Source organism: Ambystoma mexicanum, chromosome 6p (assembly GCF_040938575.1).
Source record: "Ambystoma mexicanum isolate Mex_15411 chromosome 6p, UKY_AmexF1_1, whole genome shotgun sequence".
Taxonomy (NCBI): domain Eukaryota; kingdom Metazoa; phylum Chordata; class Amphibia; order Caudata; family Ambystomatidae; genus Ambystoma; species Ambystoma mexicanum.
The window spans coordinates 1,049,688,806-1,049,711,416 of NC_090935.1; the positions used below are offsets into that span (position 1 = coordinate 1,049,688,806).

Consider the following 22,611-nt stretch of genomic DNA (forward strand, 5'->3'; position numbering starts at 1 on the left):
AAACAGATCATAAACCCCTGAAGTGGCTTATGCAGATGAAGGGTGAAAACCCGAAACTGCTCAGGTGGTCCATTAGCCTGCAAGGGCTAGACGTCACCATAGATCACAGACCAGGGAAGAGTCACGATAATGCAGATGGCCTTTCCAGAAGGTATGTTGACAGTCTGGATGAGGGTGTCTATCCCGTGGGAGATTAGGCACCCTCCACCTCAGTCTGGGGGGGCGACTGTGATGCTGGAAATGCATCAGAGGGACAGGGCCTCCATATCCTTGTCCTTTACTGCCTTTTTAGCGTGTGTTCTGTCATATTTTCCGTGCAGGAGTTCATGTGGGACTCCTGGCGATGCAGCTCTCTCTCTTTTGGTTTGGTGAACAGACCTGTGGGATACCCTTACGGCACCCATGGGTGGGGGTAAAACCCGGTGCCCCTAGTGTATGTTTTTGGGCACCTGTGGGTGACCCGCAGAGCAAGGTATGGGCTGGTGGCCGCTCCATGCTGAATTTGACAGGTGCGCTGAGTATCCTCCATTTTGGGATACCCAGGCCCTGCCATTGGAATCAGTTCATTCCAGATGGAAAACAAGATGGCCCCTGTGGCCTCTTGCTTTCTATTACCCGTTACCTTGTTTTCCCAAAGTCCTGGGAAGCCCTGACTCTGTCCCTTCCCCCTGACTGGCTGTTGGGTGGAAGTTCCATATATGGTGTTGTTGTGAAGTCCAGTCCAGACTGACTGGAGCCTTCCCAGTGACTGTATGTTGTGGGTACGCCCTGTGGGTGGGACCTGGGTGAATGGAGTGTATGACCAATATGCACTTCTTGTGGCTGTCTGGTTTCTGGTATGAGAGACAAAGACTGAGATAGCCCTGCCCGAAACTGGCCTGAATGCAGTGTGTAGTGTTGAATGGCTGGGTACTTGTCCCAATCCACATTCCTTGTTGTGAGTGTCTGAGAGGGAGGAGGGTGGCCTGAATGCACTGTGTGCCTTATTGGCTGACTGACTGCATGAATGCCCTTCTTATGATTGGCTGCTGAAAGTGACCCAGCAGTGTGGATGAGAGACAAGATAGTAAATCTGGGGACCTCTCACCACTGGAAATTGTTCAGAAGCTGTGTCTACACTTGAAGAGTAACTGGAACTGCTGATCCTCGGCGCCCAGCAGGAAGACGAAGACTTGCTGTTGCATTTGCTTTGACCTGATCTGAAAGCTGCCGAACTCGTCAAGGACTGATCTGAGAGAGGACCTGGTAAGACGCCCTCTTCCCCTGCTCCGAGGGACCATCGAGCACCGCTAACCTTCGCCGAAGCTCCCTGGAAGCCAGACCCTCGAAAGGCTGCCGACCCGAGACGGGACCGCTGAGAAGAACGAAGCAAAGCACCCGGACTTCGCCGCTGTCGAAGTCTATTGCCGTCGACCAGGGTTTGCAGGTTTGTGTAACCGCTGGAGGCCCGTCGAAGTTGTGTTGCCCAGCCGTGGGGACCACTTGACGCCGTGCCGCCGACGACCGGAGCCGCCCGCTTCTTTGCCTAAGAACATTTGAATCCAAGGACTCCCCTTGTCCTCAATGTCGACCGCTTTGTCCCGCCGGAGAAAGTCAAGGACGACCAAAGCGTCGAGGAGAATCCGCCGGTGGGTTTCCCGCCACCTGAAGGCCACAAAGACTTTGACGACTTGATGCCCTTGCTGGGCCACAGTTCTTCTGAAACTCTTTGTGGTCCTGAACAATCCATCGCTGAGGTGCCCCGCATACCTCATCCTCGCAGGACGTCGCCGACGAGCACCGCCTGGATCGACATCGGAGTCTCGGCACCCTTGAACTTCTCATCACCGCCGTCGACGCCAAGTTCACCATCTTCAACGCCTCTCGACGATCTGTGGCTCCTGCTTTAAAGGGAGTCACTCAAGAAGGATCCCTTGACGCGTCTTCGAAGAACTCTACTCCACCAGGTACATTGGGGGGGTAAAACATTAATAGGAGAAAATAAGACTAGTGAGCAATATATGTACTGGGCTTGTGCTATATATCTTTATTTTACAGGTTGCCCAGGTGGGGGGGATCTCCACACAGAACTGTACCTAGTGGTAGGGGCCAGTATTCTGCCTACCGTTTCAACCATCTTGCTTTCCTTCCTATCTCTATTGCTGGTTTCCGCGTTATTGATCTGTGGGACATTTTAACCGTACAGTTGATGCACTTTAATGAGATTCGATAACATTGGTGGTACCACTTTAGAATTATATATATTTATCATTGTTGATTTCCGAGTACAAAGTGCGTTATTGTGATTGTGTACATACCTTTGAATATTAATTATATTAATACTGTGTTTTCAGTAATACAGTGTGTGGACATTCCTTTGTGGGGGTTCGGGGCCTACACTGTACTTAAGAACCAGCCTGCATCACCTCCTGAGAAGCTAGGCCTTGATTGCTCGACTATGTTACCAATAATAGAGAATCTTGGCTGGGGTCCTCTGTGCCTCTCCTCTACCATATAGAGAGCGGAAGTACAGACACCCCCCTCTAGTCTTTACAGGGGCCTAGGGAGCGAGGCCAGGGTATAGGTTGGGAGAAAAGTACAAGCCACTGCCAGAGGCATTCCCCACCTCCTGAACAGCAGGTCCAGAGGACAGCATAAAATTAACTGGGGTACTGGGACAGGGAGGTATACCTCCTGGGGAGGAGCGGATCAGTTTTAATTAGAAATTGGATCCCGTCTGTTGAGCTTGGGCCTCAAAAGCTCTGATAGGAGGAAGTGCAATGCAGAGGTAATGCAGGAAACACAGCTTTTGTTTTATTCTTTGAACGCTGGGTGGCAAGTGCCAATCAAAAAGCTGCAATGAAAATGTAGCAGAGCTGGCTGGGTGACTGTTGCAGAGATGTAAATGTTATGTGCTAGATTCTGTGAATGTTTCCAATTTCTTTTTAAAAATGTGCAGTAAAATGCACTATTTCGACCTAGGGAGGCGGGTCGATCTACCTATATTCGTTCTGTCCCCTGCTCATTGGAGCGGTACATGTTTTAACTTTGCTAAAACAAACAGAAGTTGGCACCCAATGCTTGTTTGCATAATCAAATAAGAGTACGTTTTTCTAACCACCGGGCACTACAACCCACCCCGACATCCACCTCCCTGGCATTAAGTACCAGTGCAGAAAGACAGCGGATGACTCTTCAAAAAGTGCAAAACAAAGCCATTCTTGCAGCGGCTGCAACTACGCTCTTCCAAGAACACCAGGCCAGCCCAGGGAGCTGCGCATAGAGAAGCGTATAAACATCCAGCAAAGCTGAACAGCGATGTCTTCCTACGACTGGATCCGAAACCAAACCACTGATCAAGAAACTTGGTAGGTTTGCTGCAAATCCTTTGAACGCCTACCCGCGCTGACCGTGAAACAACCCACCCCGTGACTACACTTTCAATCAGAGAAATTGGAATAATTAACCTCGGTATACAAAAACACCACTGACAGATCAAAACTGTCAGCACAATAAAGAGCAAGGAGACGAGGCACTCCATGCTGTAAGCTCGCACATCCCACGCAGACCGCTTCCACACTGCTGCATCTGTGATGGGGTAAGGTGGGACGCCCCAGATTGGGCTGCGAGGAAACTGCAGGCACTAAACCCTATTCGAGGGACTCCAGGAGCCATTTGTCTCTCTATCAAGAAGCCCAAGAGCCGTGGGAGCTCCAGTGGACGTTGTTATAGTTTCCGGGGAGCAGTCCTCGCCAGCCACTCTGAGAGCGCCGGGGTCCGTGTGAAGAAACTGGATTCCTGCAGAGCCTCTGAGAGAAGAGAGCACTTTCTCTCGCGCTCCGTCTCGTTCACCCCTCCCCCAAACAGAGCGCAGGCTGCGGCGCGCCCCTCCCCTAGCGTTCCTGGAGCTGGTGGAGGAGGAGTGAGTGCGACAGGGCTGAGAGAGCCTGTCTGACCCGCCTGGGAGAGAGCCTACAGCCCCGGCCGCCATTCCACGGGCTCCGGCCGCGGCGGCACCTGTTACTAGAGGCACCGGGCTGTGTGTGGCGGGGCAGCTGCCACCGCAGGTAAGCTTCCGGCCGGAACCTGTGCTACGGGGCAAGAAGGGGGAGGGGTGCCTTCAAGAACGGCGCCGCTCGGCCACCCTCTTGTTTGAACGTGGGAAACGAAGGGACTCTGGAGCCATGCCCCCTTGTTTTAAATGTGGGAGACGAAGAGACTCTGAGACCATGCGGGATTTCAGTCAAGTCCTGCTTTGGTCATCACGGCCCCCTCTCAAACAAAAAACAGCGCGACACTCCACGGCTGTCAGAAAGGTCCCTTGTGGAGATTTCCTAGTTATTCAGACTCGTGCTGCAATTGGTTTTCTAGCTGTTTTCCTAAGCTGTGCGCTGCTGTCTCCCTCGCCTTGATGCGTGCGTGCAACTCTCGCCCCTTGTTTTTTTTTGTTGCGATGCAGCCCTGGCAACTGGTCGCTCATGCCCCCTTGCCTTTTGATGCCCGGGATGTCCTTGTGCATCGGTCCCGGTGTTTTGCTTTGACTGCCCCTGCCTGTTATGCCGATGGTTATGTCTTCCTCTGTGCAGTTTGTCATTTCTGCATTGCAATGAGCATCTCGGCGTGGTGTTGCTGCTGGACACAGCCATGCTTCTCTTGTACTGATGCCTGTGTGAGGTGTTGTGTGTGTGTACCTGCCCTGTGCCTCTCCTGGTTGTTGAGGAAGCCTCTACTTTGCCTGTCTGGTGCAGTTGACCTCACTTGTGTAATGTTGGTCATCTCCCTTTTGATGCCCGTGTGATACTGCTGCCCGTGTACTGTGTAGCTAAACGCAGGGGGCCACTCTACTTTTCTTTTGCTTTGTACTGGCTAAAATAAGCGTATTGGTGCAAAAGACAACGGGCTGTTGCAGACATCTGGCGACGAGGGGTCTATTTGCAACAATAATGTTTTTCCTTTTTGAGAGACTTCCCACTGTGTGTGTGCATTTAAAAGCAGGCGGTAGGAGCCTAAACACATGCGGTCAAATGACAACGAAGTGGCCCGTAATTGCCTGGAAAAAAATGAGATTTTCCTGCATCAGAGAGATGTGAAACTCAAAACCACTGCGTTACCCTCACTCTCTGCCCCTTCATTTATTGTTGCACCCTCATCGGGTGCCCTTCCATCAGACACAGAACGCTCTACTGGTCTGTGCCACATTCTGAAAACTCCTCCTTAGCAGTCGCATATGCATTGGCCATGATTGCCACCAGCTAGCCTTATTTGCAACACATAGCTAGCAAGGGCAGCATGATCCTAGCAGCTCAGCACCCGTCCTCTAAGATATGTGATAAAAATCAGCAGCAAACCTTAAGAATAAGCAGGAGCAATCTGCCCACTTTGGTTTTATTGCGTCCATAAGCGGTTCCCTTGGCAATGTAACCATCACACATGGCAAAATAACCCCCCCCCTTCTCTCTTTTCTACCTTCACACCTCGCAAACCCACAGTGATGGCAGGTTTCGGCCTTTGTACTGCGTTAATTTCTACCCCATGTTAACCCTCCCATAGGCTTAAACGTGGGTGCACATCTGAGAACACCATTTTTTATTTTTGACTGTCCCATTTTCTTCCTAACCGTTACTCATTGTCACCCATGCGACTGCCAGTTGACTAGAGACTGTGCTAACCCTCCCCCTTCCTGTTTATTTTTAGCCCCGTTTCCAGTGACCCCCATATTCATCATGCATGGAGTGAGTTATCGGATGTATTAAGTGTTATATACCCCCAGGGGGTCTCTAAGCTTCTTTTGGTGAATGATAAACACGACCACCCTATACAAGCACCTTGAAGCCATGCACCCCAGGTTTAGGTTTCTCATTTCAGTGATATTTTTCTAAAACGTGTGGGGCGGCATGGAATATTTTTACTTTTTTGGATTTTCATATAGAAAATGCCTGGAGAGTTGGGAGTCATGAATAATTTGTTTCAAACCCGTTCCGTTTTCAGAAAATTTTCTTCAGCAAAGCCGTTTTGCAAAAGTGTGGGTGTTCGACAGATCATCCAAAACAGAATTTTGTCTGTAATTTGCCTGCTCGTCTTTTTTTAGGTTTGGTGGGAGAAGGTGGAGAATCTGCCAGTCGCAGTGGTTGGAAAGGAAACACCATCCTGAGTCGGGGATCCTCCAAGGTGAATGTTGGCCTTTAGCCACTAGCTTGGAGTTCACTTGTGACTACGTGGTTTGCTATTGTGTCTGCACCTCCCAGAAGTCTGGTAGACGCATACCGTACTACCAACATTGACCAAATGTCCAGCAAATTCTTTCTGACCATTGAATAATAGCTGGCAGTCACTCAAGTGCAACATGATGGCCTTGGGAACAGGATGACGTTTATCATGGTTTGATATCCCTGTGGAGTCGACTCAGCTCTTCACCCTATGGCTGATAAATTGGATACCACTTTGTGGGTAATAAGTAACAACGGTCGCAGAGTACTGTGAAACTGGATTACAGGGCTATGCACATCTAGTTATTATATTGTTGCATAAATAGTTGGTGGTGGTTTTACCGCGCAAATAAATTGCAGGTTCAGATAGCAGGCCTGCAACCCGGCAACCTTTCCCACTGGCTACATAGTGTATTAGGAAGGCGAAGGAGGTGGCCGTGCTATTTTTGTCAGTGCCAGGCAGAGGGTATACAGTAACCTTGTTCAGGGAAATGCCAAGTGCTTCTAAAGGAGTGACTCGGCAATGAGTTCAAGTTTTGATTTCTTTTTAAAGGGACACATCGGGTAGCTCTGCAGCGCCTGTTCAAAGGCCATGTGCTCTCACCTTGGGGCAGTGTGCACAGAAACAAGCGAGTCTGCGTTTTATCTCGAAAGGCCCTCACACATTTGTCTTTCACTTTTGCTTTTCTTAGAAATTGGCTCGACCTGCCACAGCAACAAAAATAGTGTACAGTTGGATCGCGTTTCTGTTTCTGCTACTGCTTGCATCTTAAACCCAGCCTCAGCCCATACACTGGAAGAGTGCTCGTGCATGGTGCACGCGCTTCCCTCTGAGGATTGGCTTAAACTCCATCTTGCACGGAAGGGCTGCTAAGGTTACACAGATGCCTGTCGGATTTCCTCCTAAACCAATGAAGTATGGAAATCCCACTTTCAAGCAAAGGCTGTTGGGGTTTCAGTAAGTGTTTAGCTACTATTTCCCATTATGAGAGCAAAGGCAAGGCACAGGATTAATATTTATTTGAATGTATAAAGTGTGCAGCCGCCCTGAGGCATCGTGGCGCTGTTACAGAAGATTCACTTGTATACAGATTACATGGAAGAAAAAGCATTACATGGTTCGTAACAATAATACAGATGGAGTGTTCCATGGTTAAAGGGGGGCACTTTCAAGTGTTTGTTTTCAAGGCTTTTCTGAACATAGTGAAGGAGGTTTCATTTCTGCGTTTGAGTGGTAGTGTGTTCCAGTTTTTAGGTGCTAGCACCGCGTAACTTGCACCACCAGCTTTGACTCTGGAAGGCAGGGATTATATCTGTCCTTTACCATTCAGCTCACAGAATGCAAGCTGGTGTATTTCTCTTTCTTACATGTTTTTCCTTCCTTCTCTCCTGTGCTGGGATGAGCCACGTCTCTTGCCACAATCTGCCAAAGGGTCAAAGCAATCGTGCCACCTTTCAATTAATCATCAGAAGTATTCTTGGCCGGGTTGATGTTTGATCGCAAAGAACGTTAATCCGCTGCAAATTTAGCAAATTTAAGCCCTTCACCTTCGTTCTCTGTTTCCTTTAATGGGGTTTAGGATTGGCAGCGCAAGTGCCGAGCAAAGGCCCTACAGGCATTCGTGGGTCGTAGCCTTAGGTCTGTTGATCAATGATGCTCTGTACCCAGTGGGTGCTCTGGGAATACACCATTTTCACCAACAATTCAGGTATCCTTTGAAGTGTGTACAGCGACCTTATCGGGTCCCATGGGTGCTATGCGAAGGCATTTGAAGCTCGCCGGCAACCCTGGCATTATTTTTTACAGCCAGTATTAAGGTTTATGGTTTGTTAGTAGGTTAATCTTCCATTGTAAATCAACAGTATGTCAAACCATCTGGTGTGTGGCGGAGGGAGTGAGCATATGAACATTTATATTGCATGTTTTTTTAATTTCCTGTACGAATCTCCCTGGTATTTCATGCCCTCTAACTATTTCCTTTCATTATACAGTGTGCATTCAGCATTGAAGCACTTGCCTGGTTTCTGGCAATGTGTTTTGGCATGACCATGCATCCGTTTTCAGTCAGGCCTGGCAAGCGGCCACATTGTGTTGATCAAGCCACCTGGCGCGACGGCGGCCGCGACCTAGCCTGATCCTAGGTGAAGAATCTGTACTCTGGGAGAACACGTTTCTAAACCATTGTGCCCTCTGTGGGTGGATGTCTTTCCTATTCCTCTTCTATTCTGAGGGAGGCAAGTTTCCCGACTGACATCCTGCGAGATCGGCTTGAATTCAGTTTTTTGCTTTTCTGACCATTCTTGAGTGCGTAACTGGCTTGAGGCATGCTGCGGGCAAATTGCCCCTTTGATTTTCGTGTACTCCTATGTGTTGCAGTGAAGCTATGATTGAAATAGTTATGTAACGAGTGGCATGTCGTTTTTAGGAGTGGGTGCAAGGGGGGCTTGGAGTTCAGAAAAGATGACAATTTTGTCTCTGGTGCAAGGTAATGTGAACATTCCAGTGCTTGGATACCTACGACCAGTGTATATGGTGTCTGCATGTAGTTGTTTACTGGGTTTTCACACCAATGCATTTAACACAGCAAGATCTAAAACGGAGAGCTGGATCCCTTAGTCCTCTTTGGGTTTTGTGTAGTGTTTGTTTGAATAGTGGCTTGTTAAATTGCTTTTAGAAGAAACATCTGTTATTTCTCAGGCTCAAGTTACTATCCGATTTTGGTTAGCTGTCTGCTTGTTGGGTTTCTTGCTGAGTCCTGTAGTAGTTTTATATAATTGTCTATTCATGCTATGGTGATCCAACTGGTTATTTCTAGTCTCTGTGTGGTCTGCATTTTAGGCACTACCTACAGGAGTATATCTTCTAATCATCATCCTACCATGGGAATATAGTTCACCAAAGGGTTTCAATCGTGGCAACGTCTCTTACCTATTCATCACATGTTAGTGATAAACTTAGTAATTGGATGGCAGGTAATAGAGGGTTCAAAATAAAGATTTTATGAACAGGAGCTCAGACTTCTCTGCATACTCATGGTCAGGCATCCCCTTCAAAAATATACCACAGCTAAATTGGTACCTGGACAACTCCTGGCATGAGCAAATGCTCCCTGAGGTTCCACAGCATTTGATCCATGTCACCAGCTTCCTCATTCCGTCGCAAACTGGTCCCTTGTCTCCCGAGCCTGCTGATGGGCCTTCGGGAACTTGTCCCCCTGAAAACGAGAGAGCGGCAGTGTTCACAATACCCCTCGGTCACACACCCATCCTGTTCTCCAGTACTTTGGCAACATTAGACTGCTCATACTTCTCTGCGTACCCTTGGTCGGGCATCACCTTCAAAAATGTACTGCAGCTAAATTGGTACTTGGACCTAACTCCTGGCATGAGCAAATGCTCCCCGAGATCCCAGAGCATCTGGTCCACGTCACCAGCTTCCTAATTCCATCATGAACTGGTCCCTTGTCTTTCGAGTCTGCCGATGGCCTTCTGGAACTTGTCCCACTGAAAACAAGAGAGCGTCAGCTGCAGTGTTCGCAATACCCCAGGGTCATACACCCATCCTATTGTCTAGTACTTTGGCGGCAATGTTGTGATGTGACGCCTGCAACCACTGCCCTTCCAGTTGTGCACCAAGCTTTTCTGTAGAACCATACCCTATCCGGAATCCTCAAACATATCCCAGGTGATTATCTACCCTCTCTAGGCAACTGTCCTCTTTCCTGACCTGGACCCGACGCAGTCCATGTGCGTTTTTCTAGTCGATATTAGCCGTGCAACCATTCGAACCCCTAATACGGGTAATGTCAGGGGGATACTCCCCCCTACAATGATAACTGAGGCCTAAACCTTATCCCCAGTCCAAGTACCTCCTCCGTGGTGAACAGCAATGCTGTCCGTTGTGGCCAATTCTATGGCCTGATGCCCTATAGTTTGGGCATACCTTATTGGCCAAAACCACCTTCTCCCTTTGTTGCATAATTATTGTTAGGCAATTGCCATGCAGTTTCTACCACTGTTCTATTCCAACCATGCTCCCTTCGACAAGTGCACCCTCAGTTCTTCCTTCTTGGTGCATGCCTGACGTGGACACAAACGTATGACTTGTTCCACTTATTTTTTACCCTGCTCTTTGATGCTCTACGCATACATGTTAGTATACGGCTGTGACAACCCCTATACACCTACACTCAAATTACCATATGCGACCTGTGCATAACTGTTCTATTTGGACATCAGTTTACTGCCTGCTGTATTTTAACCCGTGTCACCTGGCAGAATCCTTAGCCATGAGACCATTCCAGTGTTGTATCCTTCTCGTTGCAGACCTAGCGTCTGCCCTCATATTCCTTAAACGTATCTTACTTCACTGCTTTTCGGAGAACTCGTTGCAATATATTACCTTTGAGTGAGCATGCCTTCCAAATTAGCCTTTAAATCCGAGTACCCCATGATGGGTTTTGCTACATAGTGCCACAAACTACTACACACATCCCCTGCCGCCTTTTGAAAGAACCATGCCCTTAATAGCCTGTACTGCGCCCATCAAAGACAGTTAAAGAAAAAACAGTACAACAAATGAACAACTCTCTTCTTTGTGCAGTACACATTGCCTACCTGGACCATGATTACAAAGCACATATTTGTTCCCTTAAGATCTCAATGCGGGCCCCAGCAAAATCATCTGTGGTGTAGATTACCTCTTGCCCTGGCGTTGCATCCTTTCCGACTCATATGGAGGTGCAAAACATTTGTATTGCTTTTTTTCTTCTTTTTTGAGTGCATTGACACAGGCTGCTAATACTTCTAAATGGGCATTAACACCGTCCACATCTCTCGCCCTGTGTGGGGCCTGAACCTGTGACCTTTCTAGTGCTTATAAGGCAATGGTGGCCTTCCTTGCACCTGCATCCTTGATACCGTTAACCAGCCTATTATTCACGCACGAACCCAATTTACCAGTGCCACTCCAAACTTATCCTCAGTCCTCAACTAGGCCGCTACCTGAAAGATGCAGAACTTCTCGCCGGTCCTTTATCCCGTGTCATAACAGACAAAAACATTTTAGTCCTCGTGTTAAAACATTAATCGCCATGAACAGACAGTGCTGCTATTGCATTTCCCCAAGGGCAGCTGCCTACCCTCACAATTTCCCCTTGGGTACACCACCATCTATCAGTAACTGGCCCAGTAGGATCCCTTTCCAATAGAGTATCCTAGATGGTCCCTGGCATTAGCCAAACCTTCCTTAACTGTTTACCCCCGCACAGACTTTGAAATCTCTGTAACAAGTGTTCCTACCCAACTTCTGAACGGGAGGCCAACAGTCTAAAACCAAATTCTCCTTAAAGCATCCCGCTTTTGAGCAACCCTGACAGTTTTGCTGTTTAATCCCCTTAAGAGGAATGGGTAGGCTGTTTGTTACCTTCTGGGAAGATGCTCGCTCATGAAAAGTAATCATGCTTTCAACAAGTGAACAACTCTGCTCTGCTAGCCAATAGTGAATAGGCTCCTGTGATGTTTGCATTACACAAGTATTGCACTGGCCGTCTGTATGCCGCGCTCCGCTCTACCCTGGAGAGTAGCTATACACCCGCGCGTTTAGGAGCAACTCATTTATTTGTGTACAGCCGGTTCGCTTCCCAAGTTAATAATTCCCCAATGTGAAATGACATTGGAGTTTGGTAACTTATTCCTTGGTTGGAAACGGCTCGCGCTGTTTACTGTGTTAACTTACTGCCGCGGGAACACAATTAAATAGCGTGGAATGCTGCAGCGCCAGCTCTCGCTGCTTTAGAACAGCCTGCGCCTGGTCTCTGTTGTCCCACTGCACACATGTTCATGTACTTTTTTTAAAAAAAAATTGGCTGTCCGTTGTTTTTGTCCTTCCGGGGTGAATTAGACTTTGGAAATCCGTTTAGTGACCTGGGATTCTGCCAGAGTTCCAGCGAGCAGCTCTTGTTTCCCGTGCCTCGGGGCAGGACCGAGCAAGGGCAGCGTCCTGTGTGTTTTTTGTGCGCAGTTATATTCACAGCTCCGCACCGCGGCCTTAGATCTTCTTCCCTCCCCAGGTGTGTTTACCCCTTCCCTGCTCGCTCTTGTGCAGCTGTGGCTTTCCTCAAAGTGGCAGCAACATTAGCTGCTGGCCAGATTGGCAGTTTGATGATAGCTTTCAATCCCACCTGGTAGCCTTTATCTGTGGGACCCTGCCCCGCTGCAGAGACAGTTTAAAAGGCTTAATCCAGTTAGTGTTGGACCTATGAGGACCCTGTGATGGGGCCGGCTGCTGCGGTCTGCAATCTATATTTCAGAACTCCAGCGTGGACCCAGGGCTTTGAGTGGGGTAAGAAATCGGGGGAGGGAACTCATTTGGGGGCGTTGCTTTTAGGATGGAGTGGCCTGAAAAGTATACAAACCATAGTAAAGTACTCAAACAATTATATAATTGTATGTAAGCGTTTATATATTTCTATACGTACCTTACTATGGTTTATGTACTATGCAAGTCATCTTCTCTAAAAAATGCATGTTACATATTTCTATGTTTACAAAAGAAGTCTCAAAGTATGCAAACCATAGTAAAGTACGCACATAAATGATATAAATGCTTGAATTTATTTATTTGCGTACTTGAAGATGGCTTTAAAAGTACAGAAATCATATTAAGGTATGCACACAAATATATATAGCATTTATATATTTGTGTGCGTACCTTATGGTTTGCATACTTTTCAAACCATCTTTTTTAAACATTCTAGGTTTATAAAAGTTGGCTTGAAAAGTACACAGTTCAAGCCATCATTTATAAAGCTTTGACCACGGACAAAGTCAGAGGCGTCTTTGTCCGTGGGCAAAGTTTTATAAAAGATGGCTTGAATTGTGTGTACTTTTCAAGCCACCTTTTGCGGAAATATGGCACTGAGTCCCCAGGTTCGCCGAGGATCAAAGACACCTCTGTGACCTGGGGAGGGGGTGGGGAAACAAAGGACAGTAACTTCCTATGGCACTTCTGTCAGCTTGTCTGACTTAATGGTGGGCGCATCTCCTGTCGCGGCTGTGGACATGGTGGGATAATGTGTCCTGCCGTGGTGGGAGAAGGGGGTCCCGGTAGGGCCCCGGCTCAGTCCCACTTTTTGTAGACTGCTGGGCGTGGCCCCGGCTGGCCTCAGCCCACTTAAAGCACTGGTGTGACCAGCAAACAAGCTCACTGCTTCTGATCAGATTTTTTTTTCCCTATGTGGCTTCAATGTAGCCTTTTGGGCGTGCAATCCATTACAGAATAACCTGTCCTCATTAGCGTAGGATGAGGTGATTTGAGAAGCTAGCACTGTATGCCAGAGGCCTTATTTGCCCCAAAACGTTAATTACATAAACTTATAGCATGATTAATGGATTTGGCTGCTCCCAAGATGTTGATAAGGATCCAGTCGCTGTGCTGGACAGTGACCTCTATTAGTGTGCTGTCTCTCCCCCCCCCTCCACCCCTACACCCGTGATTCCAGACACTCCTTGAGGGTATATCCTCCACACGGTACTTACACCACCTCATTCCGGTTTAAGTGAATGGAGACTATTCCCACGCTAGCAGAACCCCTGCCCTCCCGCTGTCTTATTTATGTTTGAGTGGGTTGTTTAGCAAGTCCCCGACTCCGAGAGCCATTCTAACACCTCGGAACACAGTTGCACCAACCAGGTGATCTTTTTCGTTGCAGGCAGGAAGTAATTGTTCAAAATGTACAACATGTTTGCATGTGCACTGTGGATACAATTAATAATTAATAAAAGAGGGACCAGATTTTACAAGCTTTGCGTGTTCTAACATTTGGGCAGATAATGGGATTGGACCATTTTAAAGGATGACTGATGAAAGGGTGAATTGTTGCCATGTATTTAGGGGTTGCCATAGTGCACTGATATTAAACAAAGAAAAGGTGATTTTGGCACATAGTGCTTTTGTCTTGAAGTGAATGGTGCTGTGAACTTCAATTTTGAAAGATTGGTCATCAAGTAGCAAACATGTGTCACCGTTTATGCAGTCAAATCCTCTTATTATTAGAAAGACAAAGGAATCTTCAAGAAGGTGACTCTGGGGTAGGGAAAACACATAGGTTTTGGGGAGCCTAGCGGTAATAGCATTGCTACAGTCCAGCGTGGAAATTACATGGACTTCGCCTACAGGGATATGAAGTGCTGGGTGGTGTTTAGCACCTGCTTGTAGCCTGGGTTAGCCTGACGCCAACATCTACCAGGACCTACTTTTGATTCCCCAGTGTAACCAGTGCCATGCAAACATACGCATGTGATATAAACTGTGGGTGTTTGGTAATTTCTATGAAGATGCGTTAGAAAACCTCTAAATGACATGTAGATCGTAATAGGTTACATGGAAAGGACAGAGCTATAGCTTGAATCTCATGTGCAAATTAGACTTGGAGAACACTGTCTCCCAGCTCCTTGTTCCCACAGAGGGAACTCCTGCTTACTCCCTGATATCCAGGAGCTGCTTTTAGAGCCTATCAAATGCTTATTTTGATTGCTGAAGGGTGGATATTAAGGCAGCTGTGGTACCCATTTGCCAATCACTTTAGGTTGGGTGGTGAAAGGCGAGGGGATTTGTGATGACCACTGTCTGCATTAGTGTGTCTGGCAGTGAAGCTGTGTTGAGTCATGTTGACTAAGGTTAGGAAACCGCCAAGGACTATGGCGGGATCTCCAGTGGAAACGTAATGTGCAGAGTGAAGTCGCCAAGGTTTATTCAAGCAAGGGAGATGGTCATTATGACAACAACTTCGGCGCATTTTCTGAAACTTGCCGAGTCTTGATCAGGTGGGTGATCCGGCAAGTGTTGCCTGGACCGAGATGTTTACCTCCTAAAATGCATAGCGGGTACTGACTACCAGCTGTTCCTTTTAGTGACCCAAGCTTCTTTATAAGTCCACGGGTGGCGTCCAGTGCTTGCACAGCGAGGCAGGGGTGCTTGGGTAAAGAGGACCACCTCTATAAAACATTAGCTTTCCTCGCTGACTGCATCAGAGGTGTATTCAACATTCAGATGTCATTAAGGGTCTGGCACAAAACGTATCGTCAAGGGGCCAGTAGTGTTCCTAGAATTCACCAGGACCTAAAACTCCTAGGATAGCGGAAACTTCTTTTGCTTTTTTGATAACGGAGTTCACGTTTTAATATGGCACTTTGGTGGGTGGAACTTCAGAGGAGTGTGGCTTAAGAGGCGAATGAAAATAACCAGTGTTTGTGGTCGGTCTGAGGTGTAAGTTCGACATTCCGCTGTGCTGTCTCCCTTCATCCCACATTACTGTTGAATGGTCGAAAGTTGGGCTTTTATTTGGTGCTGTCAAATGAAGGGGGTGATTACTTGGAACACAGAGGCCATCAGTGGTGTGTTAAGGTTGGTGAGGTACAGCCACAGGCGCTAGGCACTACAGGCGAGCTTCCGATGGAAGCCTGACGGGCATCTTCCACTTACCTGCTTTCTAAAGTGGCAATCGTTGTGGGCTGCATTGGCCTTCCGGTTGCAAGAACTTCTGGTTGGAGGTGCTTGGATTTCAAAGGACCATGAAGTGCAGCTGTGTGCTGTGGCAGCATTTCTCCTGACTTTATGTTGAAATGTTGAGATCTGGTGTTCTATCAACTTTGGAATCCCGTCCTTTGGTCATAGCTTTTCTGACTTTCTGGTGCCCTCTCCGTATCTTGTAAATCTCTGCTGCAACTTGTGCTAGCATTGCCGTATTGTTCCTTTTACATTTGTGCTCGCTTTCGTGGAATTGTATTGTATTTTCTTTGCTACGTTTCCCCTTGAAAGTATTTTATATTTTTGCCTGTTGGGATGCTCTGTTTTATTGTACATTCCGCTTGTGTGGTGTTTACACGATATAGAAACTCCCAAATAAATCGATATTTACTGGGGAGTTTACACTAAGCCGTGGAGTGTCACGGTTCTAGCCGCTGCGGCAGAGGTTTAGTGCTGAACACAATGCTCGGTCGCACCAGGCTTTCCCACTCTTCATTTGTTCATGTAGAACACTAGTGAAGCAAAAACTGGGACAGGATGCAAATGAAATGAACAGTTTGTGGAGAGAAAAATAGATGCCCACTTATTCTGTGAGATTAGGATGCTCGGGTAGGAATGCTGGCAGGCCTGTGTTAGTTTCTATAGAAACACTGACTGGGCAGAATGCAAAGAATCTTTAATTCTCTTGAATAGCCCAGCGCACTAACCTATTGCTGCAGAGACTTGACAAACTGAAGGCCATGGGTTTGAAATCTGGCAGGGCCGACTCAGGATTTCATCTTCTGAGATCCATACATTGGAAAATTGACATTACAGGGCAACAAAAGGGCAAAACCGGTGTTAACAAATGCCACATGAAAATAGTTATGTAACACCAGGTCGTACAGTGGTTCCTGAAAGCAGTGACTCTGAAGTATGACATGCTTGGTCTAATGGCAGTTCAAATTGGTTCAAACAAAGTTCTCATGTTAGTGGGAAACTGTAGGATGCTTAAGTTTGGTCGTGTTCTCAGCTCCAGATCTCCTCGGCTGTGGGACAGGGGCGTAGGAGACACATAAAATCTGGGGGGTACGGGGGACACCTTGGGGACTTTGCTTTATTAAATTTATTTATTGTGTTTTAGTCAAAGAACTTGACTTTTCCCAAAATTAAAATAGCAGTACGTATTAAATTACAAATATCATCAATGTATAAAACAAGAGAAAAGAAGATAAGAAAACAGAAGAAAATTAAAGGATGCAGCAGCAAAGAACATGTCTTTATATGTTGCATTTCTGGATTTGTCTGGAATAGTGTAACAGGGCAGAGGATCTGGATTTGTCATCTGACTATGAGCTCATGGTACGAGAGAGGAAATAACAATTACTTCCAGTGGGCCACTGCTAGGATGCCAGCTCTTTAAGAGGCAGATCACCTGTAAGTGGATTCCTGCCAAATAAAGGAGTTGCAGCCTTTTCTACCAACTGCAAGTTGCTACTTTTTTGTGTGGGGCAAGGAGACGTGTGTGTCTCTTGGAATGGAAGGATGGGGGTTTCAAAGAAAGAGGAAATCTTGCTTGTACCTCTGAGTAAGCCCTGTTATTGGAGTAGAGGGACCAGGTGTGTGATGTTGCTGCTTTGACTGTCCTCTGGGGAGTGGGGAGTACAGCAAACAAGGAGGATGAGCGATCGCAAGCCCACCCCCTTATAAGCACTCCCCAGGTCCGCAGCCGGATGCGTCGGACCCGTGGGATGCCTAGTAGGTAAGGTGTATGTGGACCTAGGGGGGTGGCCAGAGGGGCAGCCCGCTATGTGGGCTGCCCCTCTAGCACCCCTGTGAGGGACGGGCCAGCCTCTCACGATGAGTCTGGTCCCTCTTATTCCATCTCATGCTGGCTTTAGAGCCTAGCCTTTCTTTGCCTTTGTTATTCTGAATGCAGAGCTGGACTCTGTTCCTTTCTCGTTTTAACATTTGCTGCAAAGCCTGATCTATTTGATTCTCTCATATGTTACTAGGACGGCAGAGCATGGGTCCTCCGCCCTGTTACACTATTCAAAGAGCCCCTCTGGCCTTTCTCTGCCTCTCCCTTGTCTCACTGCTTGCTTGCTTAATACATACCTTCTTGCTTGAACACTCAACATATTCTCCCTAACAAAGCAATGGCAGCTGCAGTCTGTCTTAACTTCTGTTTGTTCCGTGTCTTGAATTGGCCTCTTCTTTCTGCTTTACTGTCTACCGGAGAAAGGCATTTGCCAGTCACTGCCATAATAGTTCTACCTGGCCATAAGAGGGCAACAGCTTGCCAATATTTGAAGAACATGGGCATATTATGCCAGAGGCTGGCAACTGCCTTCGTAATGCCTACACAAGAGTCACAACTCTTGCCTTTGTTTCTAACAGAAATTCAGTGGATGAAGAAACGCTAGAACACACATATTGCTTATAAATGAAGGGGATGATGTCACTCTTGGTTAAGAAATTTTGATCACGCCAGGAGCTAATTTCCAGCTGCAATTAAGCGGTTCCCTTTTAGACGTCTGGCTTTAAATAATGTTAGTATCACCTGGAAAGCACAGAGGTTGCTCAACAGGGTTCCTGGAGCACGAAGGGTACCCTACTCGTGGGCATGGATGATTGGAGGGCATTCTTGCCCTGGTTTGGAACTTGGCCCGTACAGCCATGATGGGGGGAGGGGTCTATTACTTTTGGTTGTACGTATCCTTTGAGGGTGTGCAGACATTGCCTCCTGCTTTAGCCCACTAACAGCTCTGCTTTGCAACTTTATCACACATACCTGTCATGTGGCATGTAACTCAATGCTACTAATGTTATCAGCATCTGAAGTCTGGAGTCCTTTGCCACATCAACTAGTGTACAGGCCTGCGACCTGAGACTTACCCATGTCTGAGTCTGCATCTGTTGCCCTGTGGGGAAGACACACACACAAAGAGCAGGGCACAGTGCCCTTGCAGGCTTTTCACACTTCTTCCTCAGGGTGGGCACAATTTACTCCGCAGAGAAAGTGGCACATTCTGGGCAACATTCTCCCACTTTGACGATGTCACCCAAAGAGCTAAATTGTCCATTTGAAATACTTCTGTTGACTTATTATTGCACAATCCACACTGATGTGTTTAAGCATCTGTTTAATGTGAGCTGGCAATTAAGAGCATTTGCCAACGCACTCAAGAAGCACAGGACACCCTCTTACCAGCGACATGCCATGCTCACTCATTCTGATCACGAATTTCCATTTATCTTGGGTCATGTTAAATGTATTTATTTATTTATTACATGTGTAGCATCACGCAAAATCCACAAGCATCAAGGCGCAAAATAAACTGCATGGGGTCGACCACTTCCATTGGCGCAGTTTTTACTTTTCTACCACGAAATGGAAGATTTTAGCATAAAAGGCAGGTGAAATCACATTGCTTTTCCACTCTGGAAGAGTGTAAATACCTCGTGCAATAGCGATTGCTGGCAGAATTGACAATTGGTTCCTATGGACTCTGCCCGCTTTTACCAGGTTTAATTTCCAAGGAGACCCCAGAGGAATCCCTTTCCTTATTTCCAGCATGAGAATCCATGCTGGCAGTAAGGCCACATTTGTCGGTTGGAGCGGGAAATACAGGGGGTCCACTCGGCTCCCGAACTCCACCCAGAAAATGCACGAAAATCCAGCCAATTAGAAAAAGGGACAGTAATGGTGTTTTCCACCACTTTTTCTGAACCAATTGACCTGGAAAATGCTGTGTTGCATCGAAAGCTGAATGCATTCACTCAGCTTATTATCCCACCGGTATATTAAACCAGGTGCTGAACACAGGTGTTACATATTCCTGTTCACAATCTGCATTTGGAGCATTAACTCACTGAGCTACCTTACAAATGATATCTCTTCTGGGGCTTTACCGTCTTAACCCCTTAACTGCCATGGGTATTTCTGCCAAGCCCACCTTTGGTGATTTCGATATGTCGCCATTCAATCCCTTGTAACTTTTTTGTTACATAAGATATCTCGGCCAAATTTGGCCCCTTTTTTCCCCAAATGTAGGCGGTCGTAACGTTTCCAACTTTGCTAGGGTTTGTGGGTAATATTCTGGGGCAATTCGCGAAAGTCAGACTTCTGTGGATTCCCACGGGTGTCCTCTTCGACACCACCCAAATCTGTATGTTGTCCACATGAGTAAAATCTGCTCTGCCGAAAGGCTTGGGGTTACCAGTGGGTTAGCCTTTTCCCTTTGCGCCTAGGTAGGTGCACCCACACATGTGAGGTACTGATTTCGTTGGGACACCTGTGGGAATGCAGGATGTTAGGACATGTGTTGTTGGCGGCGTGTTTCGGTGGGTGTCCAGAGTTAAATGTCTGAAAATTGTGTTTTTTTTCCACCAAATTTCAGAGACATTTCCCTCTGCCCACCCACGAAACACGCAGCCAACAACAGATGTCCTACCTTCCCGCATTCTTACAGATGTCCCGACGAAAACGGTACCTCATATGTGTGGATGCACCTACCTGGGCGCAAAGGGAAAAGGCTAACCCACTGATAATCACAGTCTAGCAATTTGCCTGCAGGGAAAGCTACATGAGATGCCCCCACCCATTCGGGGGGGAGGGCCCCCACACCCACCCAAAACAAGTTATCATTTGTTTTCTTTTAGTTTTGCCCGCATGTGTGTGGCCATCTGCCCTAAGGGGTGCGGGGGGGGGGGCAAAAAGTACTGCCACAGGCTTGGGGGCTGGATCTGCCAATATTTACACTGGCCTCTCCCCCACCCCAAATGGATGGGGGCACCTCATGTACCCCTTCCTATGGGCAGAAATCTGCCCCCAGGGAGGGCTACATAAGGTGCCCCCATCCACTCAGGGTGGGGGGAGAGGGCCTCTTCCCCTTTCAAACACAAAGTCCTGGTGGTCTAGTGGGTCCCCCCGGTTCCCCCGCCCCCACCCAAAACAAGTTCTAATATATTTTTTGTTTTGCTCCTTCCCTAGGGGCAGATGGGCACATGTGTGTGGCCATCTGCCCCCAGGTGGGGCAAAATGTATTGCCCCAGGCTTGGGGGGGGAGGCGCTGTCAATATTTGCAGTGGCCTCTCCCCCCCACCCCAAATGGATGGGGGCATCTCATGTACCACTTCCTAGGGGAAGAAATCTGCCCCCAGGGAGGGCTACATAAGAGGCTCCCTCATCCACCTAGGGTGGGGGGAGAGGCCCCCCTTAAAACACAAAAAATCCTGGTGGTCTAGTGGGCCCCCCTGGACCTCCCAACCCCCACCCAAAACAAGTTGTAATATATATTTTTGTTTTGCCCCTTCCCTAGGGGCAGATGGGCACATGTGTGTGGCCATCTTCCCCCAAGGGGGGTCAAAACATACTGCCCCAGGCTTGGGAAGGGTGACTCTGCCAATATTTGCAGTGCCCCCCACCCCAAATGGATGGGGGCATCTCATGTACCCCTTCCTAGGGGCAGAAATCTGCCCCCAGGGGGGGCTACATAAGGTGCCCCAATCCACTTAGGGTGGGGGGAGAGGGCCACCCCTTTGCAAAAATCCCTGAGGCTAGTGGCCCCACTCACCACCACCCAAAACTCTGTTTAAAAAAAAAAAAAATATATATATTTTGTTTGAACCTTCCCTGGCCGCAGATGATCACCCATCTGCCCCGAGGGTATTGCTCCCATGCTTTGAGGGTCGGGAGGAGAGGGCTGTCGTCCCTCCCCCACTTCAAAAACAGATCCCTGCACGACACACCAAACATATAATGGGGGGGGGATAAATGACATTACTCCCCCCCCCCCCACTTAAACTTGTGGGGGGGATTTGTCCCCCCATGTCCTACACCACTGCTGTGGGACCAGCCACCCTATGCTCTTCGTTTAAAGTACAAGCCTGTGTCGAATAGAGCCTGAATGGAGAACTGGCAAGGCAGATGCAGTGATCAGAGGACCGACTCTTTAAACCTATATTGCAATGATTTAAAGGAGTTTCTGGTTGGCCTGCACCCCTGTGTGCCTAGAGTGGAGGCCAGGACCTTGTGTTCCTGCCGTTTACAGATAATGCTGTGCTGCTCAGCTTGCATGGAAATTGAGTGGTTTGTACCGCTAGATTCCTTTTTTGATGACTGCATTCACAAGAAGCTGCTCATTACTGAGAGCAAAACAAAAGGCAAAAGCGATGGGCTCAGCCGAATGCCCCTGGACAAGGTTTCATGTACGTTGTAGATGTTAAGAGGTTGTATCTCACTGTCTTCTTGGGTGCCTCCTTTTGTAATAAAACGGGGGTAGCAGGAACATGGGTGAAAAGGAGTAGGGAATGAATTGGTCCAAGAGGTAGTTTGGGGAATTCCCCCCCTCCTTGATGAACCTTGATCTCTCAGTGGAAGTCTGTCTGGGCAGTTCTAGATGGTGCAGAAGTCTAGGCCTATCCACTATATGCTGCTGTGAATGCAGCAGCAAATCCCTTCCTGGGAGACTCTTTTCATTGTCCAAATGCACTCCAACTGCAGGCCATATGTTCTATGGCTGAACATACCACCCTCTTCTTACCAATTGCTTATTGGGCTAGGCTATCTGGGGTTGGAGTGTACCAAGCCACGTATAGATATTCTAGGGTTGAATTCTTGTATGAAGAGCCAGTGGCTGGCCTGGGTGAAGAATAGAGTTTACAATTGGCTTTACAACTCTGCGCAAGTCTCAACCTACGCTTGCTTGCAGTTCCCTCAGGGATATGACAAGGAAGCAGTGTTGGGGAATCTGGACAAGTTCCCCATGCTGTTATGGTTTTTGAACCTAAGTATATATGTGAGATGGATGCCTACGTGGTCTCAAGAATACAAAAGAAGGCAAGAAAGCTATTTAAGCAGTTTCGCTTAGGATGCTTCCCTCAGTGATGCGTTAACTGCTAAGTGGGGCGAGA

The 22,611-nt window shown here is 47.7% G+C and overlaps 1 protein-coding gene across 6 annotated transcripts in view; it reads left to right on the forward strand.

Moving 5' to 3' along the window:
• Positions 1-3,710: 3,710 nt before the first annotated feature.
• SEMA4D (semaphorin 4D) overlaps positions 3,711-22,611 on the forward strand; it is a 974,222-nt gene continuing 955,321 nt past the window's right edge. The window contains exon 1 of one of the 6 annotated variants that reach the window (XM_069625652.1): positions 3,711-4,046. The gene's annotated coding sequence lies outside the window, so the exon portion shown is untranslated. The remainder of the gene's footprint in view (positions 4,047-22,611) is intronic. The other 5 variants (XM_069625653.1, XR_011280337.1, XM_069625654.1 and 2 more) reach the window with 5 other exon arrangements.